We start from the raw sequence: 16,082 nt of genomic DNA, 5'->3' as shown, positions 1-16,082 counted from the left end.
GTAGACAGAGCGGGCTATACCTTTTTTTGTAAATAAATAGTGCCAGGATCCCCATATTGGCTCCAATTGAGCTGGAAACCCAAAAGAGCAGGATGAAACTACTGGGTCAAAATTAAAAGCAGAAATTAAAGCCCCCTACTGCCTTGTGGTGGTGTATGTTGTGTTCATGGTGAGGGCACAGTTTTTCATTTGGCCATGGGTGCGAAATGGCCTAGCTACTGCTCTGCTTTCAATGTCCTTTTTCATGTACAATTGATTATTATAAATGCAGAATTTTTAATTATGTGTAGTGAGGGCAAGCGTCATGCAGGCACAAGGCTGAAAAATTTGCCTAGGCTTCCTAATGCCCTTGCAATGGACCGGAGACAGTGTGCCCCAAAAAGACCCCCACCATTCACTCATCTCCCACTCCTCCAGCGGAAAATGCTGGGGAAAAGGTGGGAATAAGGTCTTACGATTCCTGTGAAGTGTGGCAGGGTTGACAGCTTCCTAGAAACATTATCGCTGACTATCTGCCACTGCTCTGGGAACTCTGACCCCTACCTTCCCCCTTCCATAGCATTTAAAATCACCGAAAGGGCCAGACTACAAACAGATTCCCCCCCCCGCTTTGCCCCTCTTGTTGATTTGACCTGGGGAGAGGAGTGGGGGAAACCCATCTCATCCCTTGCCTCAGGCAGCAGATTCTTTACAGCCATCCCTGCTTGGTGGGGGTGATTGGCCACTCCTTGGCCCAATCCCGAAGCCCTGGCTACAGCGGACCCCAAGGAGGGAGCTGTACGCAGGGCAGCTGGAGGGCTCACATGGGCCCCGAGACACAGCGCTGCGGGAAAGTTGGACTGTACGGCAGCTTGAGGGGCAGGAGGAAGAAATTCCCAGAGCCTGGCGCTGCCCTTTGTGTCTGTGGCTCCCTGGGCTGGGTAATGGGTGTGTGGTGGCAGTGCTGGGGTGGATGGGGGGACATTCCCATGCTGCTCCAGCTGTGGGACTACAAAGTTGGGACAGTGTTAGGGCTGCTACAAAATACTCTTCTACTTTTCACCGTGGTTCCCTTGCCTAGGTTTTTTTTTTTAAGGCTGCCTTGTTCAACCAGAAGAGAGGAGCCAGTGTAGCAGCACTGTGAACAGCTTTTACTCCTGGAAAGGCTGCATTCCACTTTGAGAGCCCAGGCCAGCTTCTTCCCTAGGGGAGGGCAGGGCCTGGCCTTCTCCCACTCCAACCTTCTCTCTCTCAAGCAGTCTCCCAAGGGCTGCCAAGAGAGACCACTGCTCAGTCTCTTCCTTCCTTCTCTTTTGGTGCTCTTTTTTTGTTTTTTTGCATCTCCCTAGCAGTTAGCTTTCCCACAAGAGCCCTCTGGCACCTCCCCTCTCCCTTCCCCGCCCCTTTCCCAGCCCTCACAGCCGTCCCTGCTGCTGTAGCTGCTTCCCCTCCGAGGCCAGCTCACCGTTCCCGCAGCTCCGCGGCGCAAGGTAAAACAGCTTTTTTTTTCTTTTTCTCCTCCTCTTAATATCCCATCTTCTGGGGCAGTAGGAGCCGTGTAGGGCTTGGGGCAGAAGGAAAGCAAGGCGGGCTTTTCATTCCCTTTCCTTCGAATTTATCAGTGGAGCGGAATATTACAGCCTCCCTCTCCTAGGCTCCCTGTTAGCTGTTGGACTGCAGGGGTTTGCTTCCTAAGCAGGAAGGGAAGAAGAGGAGGGTCTCGGGACGGGTTTTTTTTTTGTGTGGGGAAATAAGTTCGTTTTTTTTTTGTCTTTTTGGCCTGATGAGGCTCAGCTCCTAATTAGAGAACGGAAGCCAGGAGAAAAGTCCTGTTGCTGCTTCTTTTGCTCTAAGCTACTGATTTTTTTTTCTTTTAAATTAGTTTGTACATTTTAATATTTTTTTTAACTCTGTTAAGCTGAAGTAGCAACCCCTGACTGTTCCCATCCCCTCCCTCCTTGTTCTAATAGTGATAGAATTTACCTTCCCTCCTTTTTTACATTTTTAGCCGTTTTTCTATAATTACTTGTGTTTTAAACCCCCACATTTCACAATGTCTAGAAAAGGAAAATCCCCCTGCACAGCAATCGGAGAGAGTGCGGGTACCACAATCCCCCTTTAAAATTGAAAGTGGGGTAATAAATACTGGACCACCCTCATTTATATACAAAGAGGTGAAGGGGTGGCCCCTTACTGGTAAGATGCAGGTCTAAAACAGGGATCATATCTGACCCAAACCTAAGAACCAACAAGCTTCAGAAGACAACCCTGCAGGCTGAGAGCCTGGGTGAAAGGACTTCTGGGTGCCTCCCCCCCCCCCCCATCAGGTAGGGAATAGCTCAGTTCCTCCCAGTCAGCAATATGGAGGAAAACTATCTAGTCCTTACCCACACTGCAGGGTGGAGACAATCCAGTTACTCCTAGCCTTCAGGAGCTTCCCTCCGCTACCATCAGCAACCCACTGTGCCCTTTGCTGGATCCTTCCCCCCAGGGAGCCAGTGATAGCAGGCATGAGAGCGCCTGTGGAAACAATTGAAGCTCCTACTGACCCCGAAGACACCATGCAGGTTTCCCCTCCTCCAGAAGTGAGGGGAAGCCCTGACATTTGGAGGGTTAACTTGGGGGGCGTGGGGGGTGGGAGAGAGCTGAGAACTGCCCAGTCAATGAATGGGTCGATGTCAGCACCCTTCCGTATGAGAGGCCTTCTCCATGAAGGAGAAGGAGTTCTTTAATTTTAGAAAGGGTGCAGTGGAAGAAACAGAGGACACAAGAAGAGACCCGGGTGTCAGAGATGACCTTGGACTACCCGGATCCCCCAACCCAAAGGGATAATATAATTGAGATGGAAGAAGAAAGGGGAAGCAGCGGCCCATCCTTATGAACAAGAACCGTAAGCAGGGCCATGTCGCATGCCCCTCTCCTCGCCTCATCTCTGACAGAGCTAACAGCGGCAATTGATGCTTGCCAGGTGAGAGAAGGAAACTCCTCAGCTCCTTCCCCCACCTGCAAGGCAGGATAAAACCGCCTGATGAGGTGGCAATAAGGGGGAGCACCACAGAGGTGTAAAACCCTCTGAAGCAACTGACAGGCCCCCAACCGAAACACTTCCTCCCATTCGTCTGCCCGGTGTGACTCTGACCTCAAATGAGGTTTTATTTCTTTCAGAGCAGGCCCTGGAACCATAGTCACCCAGGGTGCTGGTTCAGCAGAGGAGGAGGCAGGCCGAAAACACCTAACTCACAGGCCTATACAGTAAAGTCCGCAGGAGAGCGGGCGAATGCCCGTTCTCCCGGCGCGTGCACCGGCCACTCGCCGGTGCGCGCGATTCAGTATTTAAATTAGCCCCGGCGGTAAAAACGCTAGGGACACAAGTGCGTCCCTAGCGTCTCCTTTTTGACAGGAGCGGCGGCTGTCAGCGGGTTTGACAGCTGACGCTCAATTTTGCTGGCGTCGGTTCTCGAGCCCACTGACAGCCACGGGCTCGGAAACCAGACGCCGGCAAAATTGAGCATCCGGTTTTCGGCCTGACTGCCACGGGCCGAATTCAAATTTTTTTTTTTTAAACATTTTTTTACTCTTCGGGACCTCTGACTTAATATCGCCATGATATTAAGTCGTAGGGTGCACAGAAAAGCAGTTTTTACTGCTTTTCTGTGCACTTTCCCGGTGCCAGAAGAAATTAGCGCCTACCTCTGGGTAGGCGCTAATTTCTGAAAGCAAAATGTGCGGCTTGGCCGCACATTTTACTTAGTGAATCACACGTGAATACCTAATAGGGCCATCAACATGCATTTGCATGTTGTGGGCGCTATTAGGTGCCGCGGGTTGGACGCGCGTTTTCCTCCCCTTACTGGGTAAGGGAAAACGCACGTCCAAGAGCAGGCTACAGTGCGCTCCGTCGGAGCCTGTCAAGGAAGTAATGTTTCATCTGAGGATAGTGCCACCCTGAGGAGAGGAACTGTAACCCTGCCTAGTGGCGAGAAGGGAAGAGGAAACCAGAAAGAAATAAAAAAAAAAGTTTGGCAAAAATCCATCAGCAAGAACCAGACAAGTCCCTTCTGGCCAACATAGAGAGAACCTAAACAGCAGCAGAGGCGTAGGCCTGCAGCGTATGCTTTCCTGTCATATGCTGCCAGAGCACAACATCCATCAGTATGCCTCCGCTGTGGTTAACTGATAGGCCCCAAAGGAATACTTAGGCCCCCAAAGACAAGCAGGGAGGCTGCTGTACTACTTGCTTCAATGGCCCTGGTTAATAAGGCACTAGGGGGCAGATGCAGTATCATGCACGCAAAAAACTTGCGTCCAACCTGGACACACGTTTTTTGAATGCACGCACATCCCCTCTCTTGGGCGCTTGATCTGATATTCTAATGAGGTGGCGAGCTAAAAGAGATGCCACAGGTTAGGAAAATGGACGCTTGTAAATTGAGCTTCCCTTTTCCTAACCTGACCACTGTCAAGTTTGTTTTTTTTTGTTGTTGCAACTTTCTATAATTCCTCCTGTTTAGTATCGCAACAATATTAAGTAGAAGGAATCACAAAAAAAACTGCATTTTTTGCTCTTCTGAGCGTGGCATGGGGTGCCTCAAAACTTAATGCCAGTTCTGGACTGGCGTTAATTTTTGAGCATTAAAATGTGTCAGGCACACTAGTTTTTGTTTTTTTTTGTTATTCGTGGTACTAGTTAATAGTCTCATCAACATGCATTTGCATGTGATGGGCGCTATTCTGCGGGGGGGGGGGGGGGGTTGGATGTGCGATTCGGACGCGCTAAACCCCTTCCAGCAATAAGGGGTTGTGGTCGCGCATCCAACCACGGCCTCTAAGGACATAAGGATAGGGGGCACAGCACAGACCTCTGAAAGAGCCAGGAAATGGTGATATTTAGCTGCCGCACCTAAGAGTTCTAGAGAAGGTGATCTCAGAAGTTTTTGCGATCTGCTGAGGTACAAGGATGCAAGACTGCGGCACCTCGAATCCTTCGTTATCCGGTTGCCTGAGGCACAGCAGAGGGTAAGGTGGTGATCCAGATTTAGTACCTGGGCGGCTGCCTCTGCAAGGTGTATTATGCCACCAGCGAGGAGAGGCGCCTTTGCTGCCATAAATCTGGGCACACCCAATGATGGTGCCCTAAGGTGAGAACACCCATCCTGCCTCCCCCCCCCCCCCCCGGTCTCTTGGGCTTCTGAGCCCTGAAAGAGTGGTGCGACTCTGTGACACACTTCTGGGGCTCAGAATGGTGTAGCTGCAGGGATGTCCAGGAGAAGTTCGGAGCAATGAGGTTCCTCGGGAGCGGTTCCGCCGACTTCAGAAGTTAGCAGCAGCTGCATGCCATGGAGAAATTTCAGAACACTACTGGAAGAAAGGAGTACCGTTTGGTAACTTCCGGAAAAGCTGAAGCAGGTAGAGGGATGAAAACTCCGAAGGCTGCCTCATCCTCCAAAGGTGCTTCAGAACCTAGAGGAGGGAGAGGGCAGTGGCACAGAAGGGCGCGTTTCTTCCCCCCCCCCCCCCCCTCGGTTCCCCGCCCTAGAGTGGTGGTTGAATCAAGGGAGTCATAACACAGAAAATGGCAGTGGAAGTGGGGGGGAAATGACCCAGGCCGAGAACTGCAAACTACTGTTTCCCTCAGGCAGGAAAAGAGATTCTGCTGCGAAACATCCCTCCGTGAGGCGGCACCCTCCACCTTCTGCCCAGAATGGTCGAACCCCCTTTTTGTAAGGGAAGATCAGAATGCAGTGGGACCCCAGGAGGCATATGAGACTCCTCACAGGGGAATACACATTCCATTGCCTGAGGGGCTAGGACCCTCAGATCCTGCCATATAAAAGAAATGGGGGAAATCTCGGCTACTGTCTCCAAAGGAGTCTATTTTTATGGTTAATTGTACATTTTTCTCTTGGTTTGTTCCTTGATCTCTTACTAAGCTGAGACTGGACATTGGACATCATCTGGGCTAATCCATGTCTCCTCCCAGACAATGCACTAAACTAAGAAATCGCTTGGCACCAATAAAGGTCTTGCATGTCTCCCTAAGATGCACGGGTTTTAGAGGTATCAGAATCCTGTTATATTAAGGCCCCCTCGCCTCCTGGTTAAAAGCAGGGAGAAGCGGTCTGGGGTTCTCCTCAATCCAGATATCTGAGACATCATTGGGGGGAGGGGTGAAAATTATGACCATCAAACATGGCCAAAGCCCCCAGGGTCCTGTTATTAGACCTTTAGAGGTTAAGCAAAGTATTTGTGTTGTTTAAAAGGGGTTTAGAAATACCAGAATTCAGTCATATTAAGCCTCCTCCCCTCTTCATCAGGGGGGAGGGAGAAGGGGGGTCAGGTGGTCTCCCTTCATCCAGACATTTGAAAGATTGGGATGGGAGGGACCCAGCATGACCACGGGACATGGGCAAAACTCTCAGGGGCCGATACACGCGCGAAAAAACGTGCGTCCAAACCGGGCGCCTGTCTTTTTTTTTTTTTTTATCAACACAAGCACATCTACCTCTCCTGGGTGTCCGATGCAATACTCAAATGAGCTGCCATGCTAAAAAGGATGCACTAGAACTAAATTGCACCTCCTTGGCATCGGGTGCCCCGGAAACATGTGCTGTGTGCAGGTTACGAAACCCGACGCTCAATAGGAGCATTCGTTTTATCCCGCAGGAGCTAACTTACAGGCACAATACACACGTTCGATATACACAGCCTGGAGCGTATATATTGTGGGCCCCAAAATTTATTTTTTTCCGTCAAGCCTTTTAATTTTTTCATGATGCTGCTTTCTGTGGTTCCTCCTAATTAGTATCGTCACGATACTAAATAGGAGGAACCACAGGAAAGCAGTATTTTTTGTTTTGTTTTTTTAGTTGAACCCTTGATGCTCGGCAAGACTTAACTCCGGCTCACGAGCTGGCATTAAATTTTCCGTGTTAAAACATGCGTGGTGGGTGCACGGTGATTTTTATTTTGCATCGGGGGTAATAGCTAACAGCCATATCTACATGGCGTTTACATGTGATGAGCACTATTAGCTACGCTCTTGTTTGGACTTGCTAATCCCATTACTGCATCTGGATTCATTCTAGCACGTCCAACATGCGTGTCAGGCTGTGTGCTAGGCTGATCGCACTAACAGGCCGAAGCAATACAGACGTTTTAAAACTGCATCCAAACTGGGCGCTCGCTTTCTTAATGCACGCCCATCGGGCTCACCATGCGGTAGGCAAATGAGCGCTGCCTTAAAAAGGAAGCAGTAGGGGAAACTGTGCATCCCTAGCGCCTCCCCCGGCATTGGGCGTCCAGGAGAAGTGGCTGTGTGCAAGTTAGGAAAATGGACGCTCAATTTTGAGCCCAGCCATGGGTTAGAAAAATGGATGCTCGTTAATTGAGAGCCCATGTTCCTAACCTGACTGCTGGCAAGACATGTTTGTTTGTTTATTTATTTATTTTTTACCTTACTACTTTTATCTGTTCCTCCGACTTAATATTGCCACGATATTAAGTGGGAGGACCTACAGAAAATCACTAATTACTGCTTTTCTGTTAACTTTAGGAGCTCCTCAAGACTTAATGTCTGCTCTGGGTCAGACAATTTTTGAGAATAAAAACAGGCGTGTTGGGTGCACATTTATTTTTTACATAAGTGGGTAATAGCTAACAGCCCATTTACATGTGACGAGCGCTATTAGCTATGCGTGTTTTGGATGCGTAAATCCCCTTATTGCATAAGGGATTATGGATGCGTGTCCAAGCGCTCGTTGACCTGTGTGCTAGGCTCAGCGCAGGATATTGCATCGGCCTGTATTTTGCATGCACCCCTCAGTGTTCTTTTACCTGCTCAGCCTTAAAATAGTAGATGCGGTTAAAAACGAGCATAAATAACTTTTTTTTTTTTTTTTTTAATTATCCTCAGAAAAGTGGTGAGAAGAGTTAACTAGGAATGCAATAAAAGCTTTATACGTTTTAATTACTTAACTATTTGGGAAAGTAGGGAGCATACAAGTATGCATCTTGATGACTGCATTTAAGGGAGAGTATTTATTGTGCCCCAGTCCTGTTCGTCTTGGGTTCCTCGGGTTTCGCGTTGCAGAACCGGAACCCAGCTTTCCCCGGCTGCCTCCTCGGCTATCGTTTTGTGTGCGCGCGCTCTCAGTCTTGCCCCCTACCACATGCATCGCTGGGCTGAGGCTGCCGCTCCACGTTTGCTTCCTCTTTGCCCTGGGCCGGGGCTTGGGATACGGGAGCCCTGCCCCCCTCCTGCTCACTGGACGCTGGGGGCGTCGCGCTCCCACCCCTTACTGTTGTTTCGTTGCTCTTCTAAGCGTTTTAGCTGGGGTCATTTAGGGACCTGTTTATATAAGGCATTTTTTCCTCTCGCCCCCCCCCCCCCCCTTTTTGTATCTAAAGGAAAAATGCTTTGTAGATTGTAACGAGTATGTGGACCAAGTGAATAGGGAATACTCGGATTTAAGAAGCTGAGTAAATACAGCTTGCAGGCCTGGCTAGAGCTGGTGCGGTATAGAGTTTCAGAAACTGACCTGGCTGGCAACAGCAACTCCCCGCTAACCAGAGAGAGCCGGAATACTACCTTCTTAGCAGGTAGGGGTCTGGGGTTGGGTTTTTTTTTTTTCCCTTTGGTAACCAGTTACTGTGCTGGGTTTCTCTATTCTATTAAAGACTGAGTGAGTTTATTTATTTTATTTATTATTTTTATATACCGACATTCGATCTCAATTGAGATATCACACCGGTTTACATTCAGGTACTGTATTTCTCTACCCCCAGAGGGCTTACAATCTAAGTTTTTGTACCTGAGTTAGTGAAGTGATTTTTGCTAAGCAGCTCATGCTTAAAAATCTGTTAGTTTAATGCTGGCCTCAGTGTCTGATGCAGTAACGCTTTAGAGATTTGGAGTCTGAAGTTTCCAGGATCAGTTTTCTGGCACTTTTTTTTTTTTTTTTATAAAGTGTTTTTTGCTACAGTTTTCTTTGACAAGTTGATCACATCAGACTCCAGACCTCCGTCTCCTCCAGAATAAACACTAGAAAAAAGTTGTCTGAATATCATGAGCTGTGATGGGTGAGGCTGGGAGATAGGGAGGTGTTAAAAGGAAACGAATTTGGGAACAGTCTGTTAAATTAAAAAATGGAATAATTTAAAATTCTACAGGAAAATTGTTCGAGTAGAAACTAGCAGAAAACCCTGTGGAACTTCAGCCTGGAGCACTTTGAAGCAAAAGTTCTGCAAGATTTTCTGTGTTCTCTATTTTTTTTTTTTGTTTGCTTCCATGATGCAATATATTCCACAGAAAATAATTACCTTTCCTGAAATTGCAAGACATTTTAAAACCTTGGGCAAAAAATGGTGCATGCAAACTGCCATGCAGGCTTCCAACTTAAATCTGATTCAGGATGTATTCTAGCAACAGCGAGCCTGCTGGGATAAACCACTTCAGAAGAATCCTCCCTGGGTGGCTCCCAACCCCACAAGGACTACAGAGTGGGGGGGGGGGGGGGGAGGCTTCAGCAGAGGTTAACAAGTGAGTGTGGGCTGTGTAAAGCAGACTCTGAAGATCTTAAAATGAAAAGAATTATGGTTCATTTAAATCCCCTGCCCTCCCCCACCCCCCCAATCACATACAAGACTTGAGCTATGAATATAAAGTAGAAGAAAACTGTGTCCTTAATAGATGGATATTAGGAGTAATGGTGACTTTAGAATTGGCTGGATTGTAGTTTTAGCACTGGTGATCACAAGCACTGATCCCTTTTGGAGTTTCAGGATGGAGGAAGTGAGGTAGCTGCCCTTAGTTGTTAATGTGAGATCATGGATGGTACTGGTGGAGAGGTTTGTCATCACATCTCTTGTCTAAAGTGTGTGTTGATATGTGGCTGCTGAAGGTCTGTGGTTTAGGACCCAGGTATTACAGTATCCTAGTGTAAATGTGTTCCTGAATCAGTTCTTCCTTTTTCCACTGTCATTTGGTTTTAATGGCCTGGTTGTTTCTTCTACTTTTCTGCTTCCAGCTTAGTTGGAACAGACTTTGGGGCTATAGCACCATGAACCTTCGTTTTGCAATTACCTGGTGATTTTCCTCCAATTTTAAACTTCTTGCTGCTTTTCCCCATCTATGTAAGAACATTGTGTGATTGAGAACATTAGAAGTGTCATGCCTGTTCAGATTAGAGGTCTGTTGATCCCAGTATCCTATCTCTGAGAGTGGCCAATCCAGATCAACTGGTAGCACCCAGAAGATCCCTGTGGGGCTCACCTGATTAGTATCCAGAAGTAAGAGGTGGCAAACCCCAAATCTTACTTGCCTAATATGTTTTCCAAACTTTTCATGCCTAAGGCATAACTACATTAACAAAAATGTTGTGTGGTATACCATTCTCCACTGACCAGGCAGTGCAGACATGCAGAAAATTTATATGACCAAAAGAAGAGCTAGGGAAGTAACTGTGCTGTAAGACTCACCAGTCTCTCTTCCAAATGTTAAAACAAAGGGAGAGAGGTGGCACACACATGAACCTGTTACAGTGGATCAGCTTCCTCTCTACACACATGCGGGAGAAGTTGGTGTGCTGCTGTCAGAATTCCTTCACTGCTGCATCCAGCACTCAGTGCATGCTGTCCCTAACTCACTTAACCTGGGGATAAGACAGACGCTGGAAAGAACTCGCAGGAGGAGGATCAGGAAGGGGAAGATGAGATGTGTGCGTCCTGTACGAAGCGGGGGCCCAGCTACCTGCCCTGCATGCTACCTGTTAATTCCTACACTCCAGGGCTCGAGCTGTAGCTAGGATGGAGAAGCAGGCATGACAACATGTGTTAAATGTGTAGGAACTTCTTTCCAATGAGTCCCCACTGGGGTGTCTTGTTGCTGAAAATTGCTGAGAGCAGAGCCCTGGATCTGAGCATCAGGCAGTGGTGACTTTTCAATGGCACACCTGAATAGGTCTGAAAGCCCAACCAGTGTGAAATGGCATTCGGGTTGGGAAACACTGGTGTAGTAATTAATGAATCTGTCCTCTAGGAACTTGTCCAAACCTTTTATAAACCCACCTGTACTACACTATTAGCCTTTGCAACAAGTTCTACAGCATAATTGTGGAATTCTACTTTTATTAAATGTTTTAAATCTGCTACAAGTTTTATGGCATGCCCCTTCATATTACTTCTATTTGAATGGGTAAATGATTGCTTCCTGCTGACTTATTCCATATCATTCATGATTTTGTAAATCTCATTTTTTCCCCAAACCTATTGTAGTGAAGGTGATAGGCCACAGGCTGTCATGCTTCAGAGCCTGGCCACTAGATGTCACCATGGTGCGATAACTAACTGGTAGCTGTGAATGTTATGTTCTAAGCACCCCAAGAGGCTGGATGTTTGGACCACTGCCTTACTAGTTTTGATGGATGTTTTTTAGATTATTAGCTTGGTGGTAAGAGGTGGGGTGGAGGCAGGATGTTGTATTAAGTATGTGTGATGTCTACACATACTGGAAGAGAACTAGGGTGGCCAACCTTTCCATGGATCATAACTGGACACCCAACAAAACTTCATGTTTGGGGGGGAGTGCGGGTGGGAAGGTTACAGACTGTCAGTTGTTGAGCCTCTCATTACTTGGCTTTCAAGAACCCCCGTTCAATATACTTTTTTTTATTAAATGTTATTTCAACTATCCTCGTAAAGACATCAACTGCAGCCTCTCTCATGGAGTTTTGCACTCTACACAACTAAAGCCTTTCTAATAGACACCCACCTCCATACTTCCCCATAAACACACACAGCCTCTGCTCTTACACACACACACACACGCCCTCCTCCTCCTCCTCCTCCATGCATTCCTCTCTTGTGCTGCCACTTCTGTCTCTAGACCCCTCCTTTTCCATGCTCTTGTCTTTCTCTCCCTCCTGTCTCTATCTCCTTTCTTTCTGTGTAACCCTGTCTCCTTTGTGCCTCCTCTCTCTTCCTTCCCCTCATGCTCCTGTTGTGCCTCTCCCCTGTGACCTTTCTTCCATATCCCCTCTGTATCTCTTGCCTCCCTTGCTCCCCATGTGTCTATCTTTCTTTCCCTCTCCTTTTCTCATTGTCCCCTCTCTCTCTCCCCTTTCCGTACCCTTTGACTGTCTCTTTCTCCAACGTCTCCTCCTCTGTTCCTGTATCCCTGGCTGACTTGCTGCAGCCCCCTCTGTCATGTCTTGGCCCAGCATTTAGGGAGGTGCAGGGACCCAGAGGGCATTGCTGCAGAGATCTGTGGAGCCACTGGGAACTGAGGGCTGTGCTATTCTCCGCCTCCTCTCCCCATTCCATCCAATCAGAACACAGGAAAGGAGGCAAGAGGGTGTGGACACAACTCCACTCTGGGTTCTGTCTTTCTCTACAACCCAGGAAGTTGTGCAAAGAGAAGGAGCCTCTGGCAAAATCCAGATTTTCAGTGTCTGGTCAGTATTACTGACTGTACAGCACAGGTGAAAACCTGGCTTTCTGGTCCAAAACTGGGCAGTTGGCAGCCCTAAAGAAAACCAATTAATAAAATGAAAATTGGATAAAACATTATATCCGTAGAAGCATTGATAGGACCAATAGGCAGGGGTGGGTCAATGTTTTAGGTTTGTTTGTTTTTTTTGGCAGTTACGTAACAGCAGCAAAAATCAATTATCTGGGGAAAAGGAAAGATAAGTAAAAGACACTGGTAGAGGGTGACATTGTCTTGGAAATGGTCTGAATAAAGAAGGGATATTTAGATGAAGGAATATTTCACATTTAAAATAGTGTTTAAAAAAAAATTATGTAAACCCCCCTTCAGGAGTGGGTTATGCCCCATTGGGACCATAAAAGAATTTTACTTTCTCTTAGGGGCTGGAACCTTAGGCTAGCTGTCTTGGATCCTTTTACTATGGGGGCGAAGTGTGTCTCTTTCAGGGCTTGGAGTGCTAGGGGTGGCTTGGATACATATCTGGCACATTGTCCCTGGGGGAGAATATGTCCCCAAACAAAATCTTTACTGTTGGGCAGAAATAACAAAATCCTCTGCACCGCAATATGTCTCTCTTTTTCTTAGTCTTTCTCCTCTATCTCTGCATGAATCTCTGATCCAGGGCCAGGGAAACCTCCACCTTGCAGGGCTTGGCCGAGTGGAGTTCCCAGATGGGCAGAGTATCCTTAAACTGGGCAGAAAACCCTTACAAACTGGTAAAATGGTAAATACAGTCTTTTGCACAGAATATTAGTGGGGGATTTTTATTATCATTTTAATGATATTTTGAGTGGTGGTTGTATGGTGGTGTGTTGTATGAGTGATTTGATATGTGAAAAATAAAATGTTTATAAAATATTTATATCTTCTGTATTAGTGTGATAGTATGATTTAAGATTATGATTCAATATATATTTAGTAACATATATTGATTATATACAAATTTTGTATTGAAAACATAGTAATATATACTGATTAATAAAAAGTATTTTGTATTAGAATAATTTGATATGAAATAATTAGTCTGAATTCTAAAAAAAAATATTTTTAGAAATTATGATAGTAATTTTGATAATATGTATCTACCTCTATGAGTATTGTATTTGGATGTTATCACATGAGGGATATAGTACACTCTGGGTAGTTTACTTGATACAGTTTCTAGAAGATCATTCTTTATTAAATCAACATCATTTTGGCTTCCGTAAGGCATATAACACTGAAACTTTGCTTATTTCATTACTTGATATTTTCCATCGAGGATTTAATTCAGGTACAGGTTACTTGTGTGGCTGGATATTGGTGCCGCTTTCCACAGGCTTGATCATTGCATTTTGATATGACTGAGGGACATTAGCGGGGTGGCATGGCTCTCAGCTGGTTCTCTTATTTATCCAGTCGAGCGTACCAGATCAGAATTTACTCTTCTACCTCTTCATGGCACCACATACAGTCTGGTGTTCCTCGGGGTTCAGCCCTTTCTTCGATCTTATTCAATCTTTATCTTACTCCATTATGTTGCATTCTTGGTTACCTCGGAATGTCATTTAAGCTTTATGCTGATGACATTCAATTTTCTTTTCCTCTGAAATCTTCTTGGCATGACACATCAGTTTTTCTCTCATTGTCTTTTCATGATACAAGACTGGCTTAACAAGAATAACCTATTCCTTAATGTAATAAAAACTAAAGTCTTATCTCTTAGACAACCTGCTTCCTACCTCAATCCACCATTACTTAGTCAAAATGGTTCTGAGATTCATTTCTCTCAAAAAGCCCATAATTTGGGTGTTTTGATTCACAACCACACATACAATCAGTATTCAAAACCTCTTTTTTTCAAGTTAAAATTACTTAGACACCTTAAGCCATTATTGGAACTTGTCAATTTTTGTACTGTATTACAATTTCTTATTTTATCAGGTCTCAATTATTGTAATTCATTGTTTTTCGGTTTGCCCAACTCAACATTACATCCACTGCAGGTCATACAAAACTCTGCTGCTTGCTTACTCCCTGGGACTCCCAATTCGTGACCATATAACGCCAGTGCTTAAATCATTATACTGCCTTCCTATTCACTACCGCATTCAATACAAAGCTGCTGTAATTTATTCATAATCTTCTTTGCAATGTCACTTCACCATGGTTTGCGTACTCTGCGTATTCATACTCCTACCCATACTTTTCGTTCCTCTAGCCAATACCTCTTAGACATTCCCTCTCCCTCTCTAAAAGTTGCCCGTCTCGCTGTAACTAGGGATCGATCCTTTTCTATCTTTGGACCAAACTTCTGGAAGTCTCTTCCGAATAACATTCGGCTAACTTTAAAAACCCAAAGCTGTTTAAAATACTACTAAAGATGCATCTCTTTCAGCAAGAATTTCCCTATGTTCTGGTTAATTGATGACAAACTGGTAGGATGTCTGTTTATCATCTATTGTAGACAATTTTGTTTTTATTGTATTGGTGGTCTTAATTATGTGTTTCTCTGTACCCCGCCCCAAACTATTAGAGGGGTGGCTATTAAGTACTTTTAAATAAAATAAGTAAGTAAGTGTCGGTGAAAAGGACCAATTGGGAGCAGCTGTGCTGGAGGAGGGTCTCTGGCAGGGTTCCTAAGCTGGAGGGGGGGATTTGGGGTCTGACAAGCACTTGGACCTTCCAAATACACCATTTAAGGTAGATGATCCCTGGTCTGACCTTGACCACTTGGCCCATCGCATCAGATCTTGGGGGGGGGGGGGGGGTAGGGGGAAGCTTTTGGTCAGGCCAACTGCTGGTTTGGATCTAAGCTTCATGTAGTGGTGACTTTTCCATGGCTTCAGGTCTGAAGAAATGGACGCTCATATTGAGCGCCCATTCCGATTGTGGGTGCCCAATGCAGTAAACTTGTGAGAGCTAGAGATGCACAATTCTCCCTTAGCTTGCCCTTTTTTATGCAGTCTCTCATTTTAAATACTGCATCGAGTACCCAGGGATAGTGGCTACGTGCAAGTTTAAGACAGCAGATGCTCAATTATGAGCACCCGTTTTGAACGCATGTTTTACTGCATCAGCCTATCAGTGTTTCCCAATTTTTCAAGCCCAAGACACACTTACATTAAACAAAAGGTGTGGCACACCAGCTTCCATGGTGCAGGCAAAATTAGAGCTAAGGAAGCACTGAAAACCCCATCAGTCTCTTTGAAATTTTATAACAAAGGAAGAGAGGGGGCAGAGGCACGTACCTGATCTTGTTGCAATGAGCCACTTCCCTCTATATACAAATGCAGGAGAAGTTGGTGAGGTGCGGGGTGGCTGGCTGCCTGCTCCCAGTGCTCAATCCATGCTCTTTTCATCTCACTTAGCCTAGGTATAAGACTGAGGCTGGAAGGACTCATAGGATGCAGCTCAGGATAGGGAAGATGAGGAGGTGCTGTGTGTCTAACAAAGCAGGGTTTGGCTATCCATGCCCTACAGCTGCCTATTAATTACTATACCCCAGAACTCGTGCTGTAGGAAGGAAGGTGCATGCTGTCATGAAGGAACTCCCATACGTTTCAGCCACTGCTGGAGGTGATTGTTGTGAGGTGCTATGAGCAAACCCCAGGTGCTGATCTGGATCTGAGCATCAGGC

At 46.1% G+C, this 16,082-nt stretch overlaps 1 protein-coding gene across 3 annotated transcripts in view; it reads left to right on the top strand.

Moving 5' to 3' along the window:
- The first annotated feature begins 1,340 nt into the window (after positions 1–1,340).
- PLS3 (plastin 3) overlaps positions 1,341–16,082 on the top strand; it is a 228,319-nt gene continuing 213,577 nt past the window's right edge. For 2 of the 3 annotated variants that reach the window (XM_029606503.1, XM_029606506.1), the window contains exon 1: positions 1,341–1,469. The gene's annotated coding sequence lies outside the window, so the exon portion shown is untranslated. The remainder of the gene's footprint in view (positions 1,470–16,082) is intronic. The other variant, XM_029606505.1, reaches the window with a different exon arrangement.

This window comes from Rhinatrema bivittatum, chromosome 6, assembly GCF_901001135.1.
Source record: "Rhinatrema bivittatum chromosome 6, aRhiBiv1.1, whole genome shotgun sequence".
Lineage (NCBI taxonomy): Eukaryota > Metazoa > Chordata > Amphibia > Gymnophiona > Rhinatrematidae > Rhinatrema > Rhinatrema bivittatum.
Note: the sequence above shows the minus strand (reverse complement) of the source record. Positions and strands in the feature narration are given on the sequence as shown.